This window comes from Anoplophora glabripennis, unplaced genomic scaffold (assembly GCF_000390285.2).
Source record: "Anoplophora glabripennis isolate ALB-LARVAE unplaced genomic scaffold, Agla_2.0 scaffold37, whole genome shotgun sequence".
Lineage (NCBI taxonomy): Eukaryota > Metazoa > Arthropoda > Insecta > Coleoptera > Cerambycidae > Anoplophora > Anoplophora glabripennis.
In genome coordinates, this window is record NW_019416243.1 from 763,069 (window position 1) to 777,043 (window position 13,975).

Genomic DNA, 13,975 nt, shown 5'->3' on the forward strand with positions numbered 1-13,975 from the left:
TCGTATTAACTTTCAATAAGGATAGGGTTACTTGTGATAATTTGAACTTATGGAATATCTGCACCTCTTGACAAATGACGTTTAACCTTGTGTGGCATATTTGACGTTTTGTAACTTGGTAACTAAATTCACAATTTGTTTACTTAATTTTATTTTCTTTTGTTAATTTTAGACACAACTCGACGATGTTTACTGCTTGGTAAATTATGAAAGACTGACTGCTACAAGCCTTGTTTTACTTTTTATAAACTGAAGACAATTGAGGTTGTTACTATGGGAATATCATATTAAACTTTTGAGAAATTTTTAACTAGAAATTATGACTTTATGCATGTTTTTTCAACATGACTTTTACATATTCCGATTATACACATTTTTATACACATTTTGATGTGTATTTCTGCGTTTAAATATAATCAAATTTTGCCTATTTTTGTAAATTTTTACTAATTTGTGCTATCTAGCTTAATTCTATGCGTGTAATATTGTTCAACGACAATGATATTTACTTATTTTCAGTCTTTTCCTGTTTAAATTAGTTATTAATTGAAATGTTTTAGGTCCACCGGTTTTTGACAACTTCTAAAGTTTATACACTACTTGGAACGTAAATTGTGATTTGAATACAGTTTTTAATGATTAGAAGGTCTTTTTAACACTACACAAATCATTTTACAGCTTACATACGCATATTACTTAACAAATTTTACATAATAGTTGACATATGGGTTTGACATTCCGAAAATCGTTACAAAAACATTCATTTTGATTCCACTTATAAATATTGAGTAAAGGTATGATAAACTTTAGTTTTAATTTTAGTTTATTACATGAATAACATTTAAGTGCTACTCCACCATTCTCCAAATTTTCTCAAACCTATGCTCCAATATGACATATGACTTTACACAAATGTACTTTATTGTACTTTTTAACTTTTCTATGATATATTGGTGCATTTTTCAACCTATTTGGTTCAAAATTGACATTCTTTGCATTATTTTGACATATTGATTTATTTCATTTAACTATTTTGTCTTATTATGCTATAAACTTATTTTATATCTAAATTTTATCCTTAATTTTCTCAGTATTCCACATCCCTGTTGTCAGTTTTCTGTATTTATTTTATGTGAATATGTCAAATTTCAAAATTTTGGTTTCATTTTAAGTTTATTTTTCGTTTCAAATAAAAATATCATAACAATATGTTGTCTCAGCGCATTTTGCTAATGCAGTTATAGATTTTTTTAGATAACAACTATCCACAACGCTAGATCGGGCGAGGTGGTCTGTTGGATGGCCCACTCGTTCTCCTGATCTAAATCCATTAGATTTTTTATGTTTGGAGTCATCTATTTTGTGTTAATTTTCACGTATTTTAGCTAAATAATTTATGTTATCTATATGTCTCTGTATTCGAATACGCAGCGTTTACAGACGTGTTTTAGAAACTTTGGCACATATTTTCTGCAATATTTATTTTACGTAAACATAGCGAACGTGTAACGAACAAAAAGTAATCTGTAATTTCCCTCAGGTATTTTCCCTGCATGTTAAAAATATGGAAATTAAAGCCCATTCGTATGGAGACGTTTCCAGCTCAATACGCAACGCATTCGGATCCCCACCGAATAGGTACTCCGCGGGAATATGAAAAATAGAGCATTTCATGTTTGTTTACTTTGTTGAGGGAGTGCATCAGTAGTACAAATACAACACAATTATTGACTAATGGAGCTGCCAAAGGCTTTCTGCTCTCCCTGATAAGTGCCTTTCGCCAAATTTATGTATTGACTTAGGTTACAAATTGAAATGTGCTTTTTCAATTCGTTGCTTGATTTAATATCCCCCGCTATTCAAACACTTTGCGTGTCTCGTTCGTTATTTCGTGAGTCGCCGATTACTTACTGTCGCAGATATTCGAATGAATATTTAATGGGCCTTTCTGCAGATAAGATAAAAGAGAGCCGTGTGTATAGGGCGGGCTTAAATTTTTGTTTGTGAATTTTAAACAGCTTATCACGCCCACTCACTGCTACTAGAAATGAGATTAAGCCCAATATCGACTACTAGTGGCAGTGAAGATAAACAAATTTTTCGTAAGCGCCTTTATTCTGTACTAAAAAAAAGAGATAAAATGATAAAAGGTTTCATAATATGAGGTTGACCAAATTCTGAGTTTGATTTCCAACAACATATGGTACTGAAAAACTTTTTTATATGTAAATTTGTAATCCTCAGAATGTTACTACTTCGTTTATTTTAAATACCTGGTGTTAATTTTTAAAGAAACTTAAAGATAGCCAAGAACTCGAACCTTCAAAGAAGATCATAAATATGTAAACGTACATTCTTGTAGCAATTTTAACTGATTAATAGTTAAAAAAACCTGTTCTATTTGGTTCTATACAGGGTGTCTCATAATTAGCTGCCAACCCTGAACAGGCCGATTCTATGATCAAAACTAAGTAAAAAAGTTCATATGAACATGGGTCCGGAAATGCTTCTTAAAGGCACAGGGACCCATTGAACAGGGAGGAATGGAAATCATTTTTTTGCAATATCTCTCAATCGCGTTGTGATAAATGAATGAAACTTGGTATACACAGCTAAATTTTGATGAGCAATTTGATGGATTAATCCATTTATTTCCACAAGGTCCATTGGGGTGGGTACGGGGGAGCCCTTGGTACTTTGCGTGTGTAACCATTTCATCTTTGACTTTTTAACAAATTGGACAGCAAATTCCATTTTCCCGAACTATTTTACGTAAAAAGGTACTCTTGTTTCAAATCGTTATCTTTAACGGTTTCTGAGAAAATCGCTCTTGAATTAATCCCACTTTGGTCAATTTCATAGTAATTTAAACAAAAAATAATAATAATAATTTAATACGTAATCAGTAATACACATTATTGATGTAGAACAATTATGATATGATGATTTGTTTATGGCTTTTGCGATGGTAATGCTGCGCGGCAGAACGCGAGTACGGCAGAAGGTTTCCAAACAGAAGGCTGACATCAAGGAGGACATTCCTCACTGTATTCCGCAATTTAGCTGCAACCGTCACTTTTCGAAGGGATCATAAGATGGAAACTTAATTTTGATAACAGACAACAAGCTATTTTAAAAACTGTTCAAAAAACCCTCCACCTTCTCTGATACAAAGTCTTGCCCTACGTGTAACACTTCTCGAAGCTATTAAGATGCTAAAACGGTTTTGACGAATTTCATTGGCTGCATCATTGATACGCTGCAGCAATTCCTCACGGGTATCGACTTCGGTGGCGTAAACTTTTTGATTTAGATATCCCCAGAAAAAGAAGTCCAGCGGGGTTAGGTCGGGAGAACGCGGCGGCCAAGCTACCGGTCCGTGCCTCCCTATCCACCGTCCAGCGAAATTTTCGTTTAGGAAATTTAGAACATTGCGACCACTATGTGCCGGGGCTCCATCGTGTTGAAAAAACATGTTACGTCGTAAATTTAGAGGCAGATCATCGAGAATTTGGGGAAGATTTTCTTGAAGTAAGTTTAAATAAAGATTTGAATTGAGACGTTGTGGAATTTCAATAGGTCCAATCAGAGTGTCGTGAATTATTCCCGCCCATAAATTTATGGAAAACCGTTGCTGGAAGTTTGTTCTCCGAACAACATGTGGGTTCTCTTCTTCCCAATAATGAGAATTATGAAAATTTAATTTTCCATTTCGGGTAAAAGTAGCTTCGTCACACCACAAAATTTTGGAAGCTTGCTCGTTGTCCAGCGACAAAATCCAGCGACAAAATTGCATACGTGGCGCAAAATCTTCTGGTATCAAGCCATGTACACGTCGATAGTGATAGGCATGTAGACCTTGTCGCTTTAATATTCTTCCAACCTGAAATGTTAGTAGCACATCTAATCAATTCTGTTAAGGAAATCTTTAAGATATGTAGTACCGTTGGCCGAGGAACATTTATTTGCCTTGAAATGTTCCGTATGCTAGTCGTAGGATCTTGTTCAATAGCGTCAAGGACCTCCGCTTCCCTATTAATCCTGGGACGTCCTTGACCCGGTGCCTTTCGAAAAGTGGCGGTTGCAGCTAAGTTGCGGAATACCGTAGGGAATGTCCTCCTTGATGGCAGCCTTCGGTTTGGAAACCTTCTCCCGTACTCGCGTTCTGCCGCTGCAGCATTACCATCGCAAAAGCCATAAATAAATATCATATCAACTAACTCTTGTCCCGTAAACTCTTCCATTTTTTTCGCTTAGAACTATTAAATTGGCAATCGGGTTGACAATACTTTGACATAAGAATACCTTGATAATTTTGTTTAAATTACTATGAAATTGACCAAAGTGGGATTAATTCAAGAGCGATTTTCTCAGAAACCGTTAAAGATAACGATTTGAAACAAGAGTACCTTTTTAACGTAAAACAGTTCGGGAAAACGGAATTTGCTGTCCAATTTGTTAAAAAGTCAAAGATGAAAAAGTTACACACGCAAAGTACCAAGGGCCCCCCCGTACCCACCCCAATGGACCTTGTGGAAATAAATGGATTAGTCCATCAAATTGCTCATCAAAATTTAGCTGTGTATACCAAATTTCATTCATTTATCACAACGAGATTGAGAGATATTGCAAAAAATTGATTTCCGGAAGCATTTCCGGACCCATGTTCATATGAACTTTTTTACTTAGTTTTGATCATAGAATCGGCCTGTTCAGGGTTGGCAGCTAATTATGAGACACCCTGTATACACCATAGTTACCAAATTCTATAGTTGCTGACATGTATTTTAATAATATAATTAGTGTTATGGTAACTTATTTAATATACAGAGTGAGTCAGAATGGGTCAACACTAAGCTGGAGATATTAGACACCAAAATATTGTGTTTGAGCTCATCATGCCTTTACGAATGTCGCTGGTTTAAGAAATACAGGGTGTTCAAGGTTTAAATTTTTTTCTGAAATGTCTCAATAATTGAGAAAGTTTTGATAGCATGACTCTGAAAATTGGATTTTTTGGTTTGAGAATTAAGAATTTGTAGCTTATTTTGACGTTGCTCCTATAGGGTTAAAAATCCAAAAAAGCGTTCATTTCTACATAAAAAAGGTACTTCTGTTTAGGTCGCCAAAGTTTATCGGTTTCTGAGTTATTTGCATTTAAAAGTATCAGTGTATTTTGTTGTGATTTTTTATTCTCAAAAGATGAAAATAACAATAACAATTGTTGATAATAATAATAATAACTAACCTTAAATCAAATGCTGGAAGTGTCCACCACGTATCTCAATACATTTTACTATACACTCTCTTATATGTCTCTAAATATTAAACAAGATGTCCCTATTATTTTTAAATGCATTCGCGGCTACTTGTATTTTCTGCCGCAATTCCTCAACAGAATTAATTTCTTCACGATCCTTCAAGTTTGACCATACTGAGAAGTCCAGAGGGTCTAAGTCTGGACTTCTCGGTGGCCAACTAAATTCACTTCCACGGCCAATCCGCCAATGAGGAAAATGGAAAATTTCAATACTGTCGTATTGGCAAAGCAAAATGTGGTGGCGCACCGTCGTACGTAAACCACATACTCTCTTAAAGCGGGTGGTACATCATCTAACAGCTCGTTTAAATTATGTTGAATAAAGTTTAAATAATGAGGTCCAGTTAGATTGGGTGGTAATTCAAAAGGCCCTATGAAAAAAACAGAAATTAAACCACACCAAATATTCACCTTAGACATGCTGAAAATATCTTTCTGTTACAGCATGCGGACTTTCGGAATCCCACAAGTGATTGTTCTTCCAATTGAAAACTCGCCGTCTAGTAAATGCCGCATCATCGGTAAATCTTGGTCTTCCGTTTACATATTTTATGCAAACTGAGCAAATTGTAGGCGAGCTGGTAAATCTTGAGGCAGTAACTGCTGAACCGGGATATAATGATATGAATGGAGCATTTCCTTTTTCAAAATTCTACAAATGGACGATTATCCCCAATGCCGCATTTAACCGACGAGTACTCATACCGGAATTTTCCGAATTAAAATTTCCTCTTCTTCATCGACTGTAATAGATGATAGAATACCACGGTTACTTTCTGGTCGACAGAATCCAGATCTGCGTAAGCGGTTGTAAAGATTTTTGAATAGCTTATAATGAAGTTGCAATCCATTTTGGTACAATTGTACATATCTTCGGGCTGCTGCATGTCATTAAAATTAGCTCGAGCAAAAAAAAACAAATAATATCAGGCATCTCACTGTTAGAAAAATTTTCATGTCGTGGCATTTTTTGATCACTAGCTAATAATTTTGCACGAATAATAAATCACACGCACGCAAAATACGCTAATATTTATTGACATGAAAATTTGATACAAGTCTACTTAGAAAAGAAAGAGCAATATCAGCGCCTGAAAGAAAATTACCACCAAATACATTGAAACTTTTAAATGTAAATAACTCAAACCGATAAAGTTAGGTGACCTAAACAAGAGTAAATTTTTATGTAGAATTGAACGTTCTTTTAGATTTTTAAGCATAGGTTAACAGAAAAAAAAAATATGTTTTGATTTACCTAAATAATACGGTGAAACTAGCGCCCTCTAGGAACAACGTCAAAATAAGTTTCAAATTCGTAATTCTCAAACCAAAAAACCCAACATTATAAATTTTCAGAGTTATGCTATTGATATTGACTTTGTCAATTATTGAGACATTTCAGAATAAAATTTAAACACCCTGTATTTCTTAAACCAGCGACATTCGTATAAAGCATGATGAGCTCAAACATAATATTTTTGTGTCTAGTATCTCCAGCTTAGTGTTAACCCATTCTTTCTGACTCATCCTGGATAATGGTATATTATGTATATCAAGTTATATGGAGAGTTTGCTAGGACAAGAATTGTAAATATATCGTATACAAATAAATGGACAATTTAATTTGTTTTTATACAGTTATAAATAAAGTTAGTGAATATTTGGAATAATCATCTGAAATGATCCTCACTGTAGTGATGACCCCCCAATAAAGAAAGTTAGTAGCCAACTGAATGATTAGAATTCTGTTCGTAGTCGAGATTGGTTGTTGCAGTTTAAGGCAGAACAGCGACATTGGAAGTGGCAAAATTAATAATATAAAATCAAGCCCATATGGTGCCCCCTCCATGCGAGGCGGTTAAAATAACATGTTTACGCGGGAAACCTCTAGCCCATTTCGTTCGGCTTACAGTGTCAGTTTCGTGGTACCCGTCTAACGTATGGGTGTGAGAGATGAGAGTATAAAGACTTTTGAGAAGACAGACAAGGCAGGTATTAATTTAAAGTAAATAAAAAAACAACTTCCTTACAACAACATAATGGATATTATATTAGGTTTGTTCCAACAAGAGATTTTTGTATCGTCCATATAATCGTTCATGAACTATTTTATGCGCCTGCCTCGATTGGAACGGTTTTAGAACTGGATGTGTTGCTAGAGCACTGAAAAACTGTCCGACAGGTGAATGTGAGTCTGTTGTTAGTTGTCGATAGTTATTTGTTATGTTATAACTAGTCATATATTACAATTATAAAATAAAACAGGAAAGGGAATTGAAATTAACAATGAAACTGAAAAGGGAGTCTAAAGAAAATCTTTCCTTAAGGCAAATATTAAAATGCGAAAAAAAACCACAGTAGAAAATATAAGACAAGATAGGTTGGCGTATCAAAACAAACGTTTAGAAATAGACAGAGAAAAAGTAGAAGAAATGAAAAAGGGAAATAATCTGATAAAAGAGAGAAATGACATTTTAAAAGAAAAAACTTGTAACTGTACTTTCAGTGCTCATGTATAAATGTTGATATTGTTATATTTCATGAGGCTATTTAAATTATCTAAAATGTTACCTTAGATCAATAAAATGGAAGTATATTTGGTGCAGAGTTTTTATTGTACCTACATCACATTATATCATCTTAACTACTAATTAAACATTAAAACAGATAGTTTATAAAGTATATAAGAACTTTGTTCATAAAGCAGTAGTGAATTAGTTGGAAACTGTCCAAAATATTCGTCCAAATTATTTCTCATACGATAATCACTAGACAGTGAAACATAACTGGTATTTTGGACAGTTTTCAACTAATTCACGATTGCTTTAGGAACAAAGCTAATGAAAAATAAAGCTATATTCGTAAGATGTTAACTACGTTATCTCTAATTCGTCTTGCATCTCCGTCATTATAATTTCCTTCGTCAACAATATCTATCTGCAGCTGATGTATGTCATTATAGTTGTCACGTACATCCTCATTCTCATTTATACTAAAATCATCAAGTAATGAAATATTATGCAAAACACAAGCTGCTCTTATAAGATGAACTATATATATTGTTTTTCTTAATTTAATGTGATAAAGTTGGCGGAACTTTTGCTTTAATATTCCATAACAGTGTTCAACGACATATCGATTTTTTGATAACTTCAAGTTATAATTCATTTGCATACGTGTAAGTTAGTTGGCCTCTATCTTGAAAGGGTGTAAGTAGATTTCTTTTTAGGGGATAACCACTATCACCTAGCAAAAAATATCTTCCACATTTCTCTTCTAATGTATTATATAGCAGCGAATTTCTAAAAACTCTACTATCGTGAACAATTTCTGGAAATCCCACAAATACATCACGAATTTTTCGTGAGTTAAAACGATGTTTTAAGTTTACAATACATACAATATGTACGTACTCGAATGGAATAGTAACTTTTCCTATTTATATATGAGTCGCAATCATTTTCTAGTTTGTCTGTTTTTATGTGGCTTCCATCGATAGCATCAATTACACCCGGAAATCCATTTCCTTTAAAACTCTGCTCAATTTAATATTTTTCATTCTCAGTGGGCCATGTAATGATTTCATGAGAGAGATTGCTAAGAAAAACTGATAATTTTTTAATAATGTGATGGAGTGAGCTGTTACTGACATCAAATCTATCAGCTACATCCCTAAAGATGGCCAATAAACCACAAAAATATTTGGACCTACAACAAAAACAAAAAGGTTTCATTCATGCATCATTTGCAAATACTTACAAATACCATAATGTCAGATTACCTACCTGACTTAAGGCAGATAGTTTTCTATACTGCCCAACATGTCTTTTATAGTAGTCACTTGCTGTATATCGTTCTGCAATATTATTAACAGCACCCCGACTCATTCGAAAATGTTGAAAATACAACTGATCATCATAATTTACTACAGTTTCATCTGAAACAACAAAACATATATTGTATACGTACTCACACTATACATTCTTCTTTCTATTCAATGTCTATTTAATCAAATAAATAAAACAATAAAATGAAAACATTGCTTGAAATTACCTAAATAATTTTCATTTTTCCTTCTTGGCAGAACTAACTGCTGCTCTAAATCTTCATCATCACTGGAATTAAATTCAGAAAAATCTGAAAAGTCTTCTAGATCCGACATTTTCAAAAATATTAATAAATAAGACCACGACCACAGGACTACACAAGAGAGAATTTTCATTTCTAGGTTAGGCTGGTTAAGTAACCTTACTTTCTTGTACGTTTTTCGTATGTACCAAACCAAGATTTTTGTTTGTCACTTACTGCGCCTATTAATCCGGTGACTGGTTTGACCGTCCACGAATCAGTTTGCGTATCGTACATGGATATGTTGGAACCAAGGACATTTAAATAAAGGGGACTTATTTATTTACATTTCTAGATGAAGCCTGGTCTATTCACAGTCTAATTGTATCATTGTTGTCAGCTGTATAATTATACTGGAAATGTACTTAATATTTTTATCGCAATTTTCATCACAATTGTGAAAATTATTATTATAGGATAGTATTATTAAGTTATGCATACAATATTGTTAAATTCTGTATATATTAAACTATTTTTCATTTTTCATATTTGCTATGTTTAAAGACTTGGCAACTACGCAATAATTTGTAGCGTGTTCCTCGTTCGTTCTGCCGTGGTTGGCAGAATATGGCGTCTCTTGTTAGAAAATAGTTGTGATTTTAGTAAGTGAAACGTGTTTAGTGTTTATACATGTATTTTGGATAAACTTTTAAGGTGTGAATATGGTTAGACAGTGCAGAATTTGTAAGAAATTGGATTATAAACATCCACATCAGCTATCCTTCCACAGGTAAGCGTGCTTGAAGATGACTTTGGAATGTATATGCAACTGTGGACATTGTCGTGCGTGTGGGTAACTTTTATTTGAATAACGGTAAAATTTTATAAAACTGACTATTTTTTTTAAATTTTTGCTGAAATAGTAAGAAAACAATAATATGAACCACGTTTGGTCATTAAAATCAAAGGAAAATGCTGCATCACAAATAAGTTACAGACATTATTTATATTTAATATATTTATAGGTATTTCAATGTTATCCCTTATACCCAACATTACAAATTTTAATCATTCATCATTTTCATTTTCCTCTACGACAAAAACCTTTTCAGAAATATATTTACAATTTTACTAAATGCACGAGCATAAAAACTGAATAAATACAACAGCAAAAATATGGTGGTGGTTCACTTATACATAAAAATACCGAAGATGCAATCGACTGAAAGTTGCATTCATTCAACCATTTGATGTTCTCCTTTGGGAATATATTTTTATGTCTCACTGAAAATTTGCCTCAGTATTCTAAAAGTGAAATGTGAACGTTTTTAGGATGCTTGGGGATGGTGCAACAAGAAAGAAATGATTACAGTTATTGGGATTCCAAGAAGTTATAAAAATATTATATATATTTATTATAAAAATACTGAGTAGCTGTTGAAATATATTGACTTAGGACTATAAAATATTTTATTTTGACCCATCCAAAATGTACGACATTGGAGATGTAATCGCGCGCATCAGTTGGATGAAAATAAAGCCCTCTGCTTTCCCCTTGTGTAGCTTCACCCAACATATGAGATAGACTGTGACATGCATAGTCCCCTTTATTTAAATGTCCTTAGTTGGAACAATGAACTACCAGTGTACATACGGGTTAAAAGTTGTGTTGGAACACTAAATTCGTTCTGCGCATGTACTGGACAGTACATGAACTAGTTCACTGCTATGTTGGAACAAACCTAATATCGATATACATAGGTAATATATTAATCCCGCTCACGATATTGTTTTATCTCTACTTGAAACGTCTATTTCAAGATTTCAGCAAAGATAAATCCTGCAATCCACGAACTATGTTAAAAAAAATTATTAATTAAGACAGCTACCAGTGTTCTTGAAAACTGACAAAATTAAGCTCTATATACAAAGTTCGGTATTTTACTTTGAAGTTCCATATAAATCAACATTTTCAATAATCCTTTTAAATTTTCTTGTCTATCTATTGACGATCAAGCAAATATTGAATGTTAGCTATTTTATGTTACCATCTTTGTAAGAAACACTCTATTTACTAATGATTATGTTGTTGCTAACTCAAGTTCTACAAATTATAAGCAATTAATATTCGTATACCTATATACAATAAAGTTAAATTAACCATTGTAACAAATGCACGCAATTGGTTAAGAAAATTCACCCTTCTCTGCCCTTCTCTTTATCCCATATGCCCCATTATACATGTTCAAGGGGCGCGTTATTGTTGGAAACTGATTGATTGACGCATTTAACTTCCACGGGAGAATGAATAGTAAATGGAATCAGTTATGGAATTCTGCATCCCCCTGAGATTCGATCATATTTGAAAGTGGCTATTTCGTAACAGGTTTGGGGTTGCTTAGTGTTATTAAGCGACTAATTTTTTAAATTAAATAATTCGTCACCCAAACGGCAACGTAGCAATTTAACAACAATCAATTAAATTGTAATAATGATTGTAAAAATTATAAGTAATACCTCGTTAAAAGTTAGGCCTATTTGAAATACCAAATACGCAATTAAAACAAAAATGCAAGTTATTATTAAAAAAAACGGTACCTTGTTCAAATATAGAGACTTTCATATACGTATACTGGGTCATCGGAATCTGTTGAAAATATATTGTAGACATGATTCTACTGATGACACTTTTTTTAAATCTCGCTTATTTTCTGCACAGACAAAAAAGAAATATCAATGTTCTAAAGCCCTGTAGTGCTTAAACCGTAATTGCTGCATAGAAAAGTAGCCCCAACTTTTTTATTTAAGGCTTTTCAAGAAATTAAACAACTCTTTCTCAAAGATCGTTAAAAAATCCTACAAAAACAAATTGTTAAAACGTTTCACAAAAAGGCTCTCTTGTCTTAAGTCGATAATGTTACCAATAATCATCGACAATATTACACACCTTCAAACAGGGTTAAATTCATTAATTTTGCAGTGTAGACGAAGACAAGCTTAAATATAGGAGAAAATTCAGTTCAATACAAATGCAATCATTAGAATCTGCCAAATTAACTTTTAGGCCAGTCGGTATCTGTTTTAAAAGTCAAGTCAATTTTTTGTCAGTGAATTATGTTGCTTCGCTCGCATAGTCCCCCCTCTCCACACTCTTTGACTCTCTGCTTGATTCCTGTGAAATGTAGCAGTCTTTTTTGCATCAGAACAGTTAAAATATATTTCCGATTTAAACAAATTTTCATAGTTATAAAGTCTTTGCTTCAATAAATCAAAATCACTTTTGATTGTTATTGTACAGTACGTTGTTTTGCCTTAAACTCACTTCATCTTTGAGCTTTTATTTATCTCGATGACAATTCATCGTACCCACAAAATCAAAAGTGCATTTTGTTCGTCAATCCTGCCTCTACTTGTTCCTATAATTACATTTGAAGAATACGCAAATATGGTAGCTCCAGCTCTAAATGTTTATACCTAAGTATTTTTTCGAAGAAATTTTGAAAAAATTCTAAATGTTGCTAAAATAGATAAAATCGAAAATTTTTAAGTGGGGATTGATAGTTGAGACTCGAAAAAGGTATGGTAAAATTGGGAGCTCAAAATAATCATTGGTTTTACCCTGAGAGAGTATTGAAAAATAAGTATAATTCTGTATTTTCTTAATTAACAATTATTGAATTTCGATGAAAAAAATTTCTGCAATACTACCATATCATGAAGTACTCAGAATATGGCTGCTCAGCCAAGGTCCGAAATAAATACATAAAAAAACATCTTTTATTCACGAATTTCTTTTCGGTCTATACGATATTGCAGCAACAATAATGCACCTAAAAATTCCGGAATACTTTTATTTTGAAGAAAATCTTAAAACGAAACTTTTTTTCATTTGAGTATTTTCTCTAATGTCAATATTCTCCGAGTTATACATGAAAGAAGGGAGAAAAATGAACCTTTTTTAATTTTTTTTACATTTTCTTGCGGCGAATATTGTTACGTGTTACATAATATTTAGAACTATTTCCAACAAAAATTAGCGTTACTATATAAAACATCCATCCCGAAACAGATACCGACTGGAATAATGAATTATATTGATTAATGAACATCAAAAAATAGTAATTCAGCAGGATTTGAAAACGCTAAAGCAAAATATTGCCGCAAATCATAAGCAAGTAAAATAAATTTGTTAATATTATCAATCTATAGCAGGAGGACTTTTTTTTTAAAACCATTTGGCAACCTTTAATGTTAAGTTCTTAATTTTTCTGAAAAACCGCAAATAAAGCTAAAATGAATTTCCTAGTTTAAATTTTCGAATTTTCATATTTTCTATTTGTTGTTTATTACCAATGATAAATGTAAAAACAAGTTTAACTAAAATATGCGGCATACAATTTTTCAAAACCTAGTAGAAAATTTTATAACATCGTTTAAGGCAACCCAAAAAGATAAATGGAATGCATTAAAATGGAGCACTTTACCAGTTTTGAACAAAAGCATCCTCTTTATATGATTTGCAATACTCGGAAATATGTATCATTTTTCAGAAGAAACCATGACAATATTTGTATAATAAAAAAACTT